Raw genomic sequence first — 343 nt, 5'->3', positions numbered from 1 at the left:
TCTACCCATATTATTATATACTGTATACTTGTTTGTTATTAACAACTGGGCTTTCCACAGCGCGAGCCACATAAAACTTACTCTAGCTAATGTTCCCAACTATACTCGAAATAGAAAACTAACATTTAGGTAGGTACCATGTAACCTGATCCTTTTAGTTTGTTCTTTGAAATTAAACCTACCTACTTACCTAGTTATTTACAAAAGCCTTTTGAAAATAACTCTTATAGTATATATAACTATTGTTATCCTTATAGTATAGGTAGAAAGCTATACTGTGGTTCACGTATGTGAGTTCCTTTATTTCACCGTAACCCTACATCCAAATCTGTTCAGGCGTGTA

This window comes from Maniola jurtina, chromosome 4 (genome assembly GCF_905333055.1).
Source record: "Maniola jurtina chromosome 4, ilManJurt1.1, whole genome shotgun sequence".
NCBI lineage: Eukaryota > Metazoa > Arthropoda > Insecta > Lepidoptera > Nymphalidae > Maniola > Maniola jurtina.
This window is presented reverse-complemented; position numbering follows the sequence as displayed.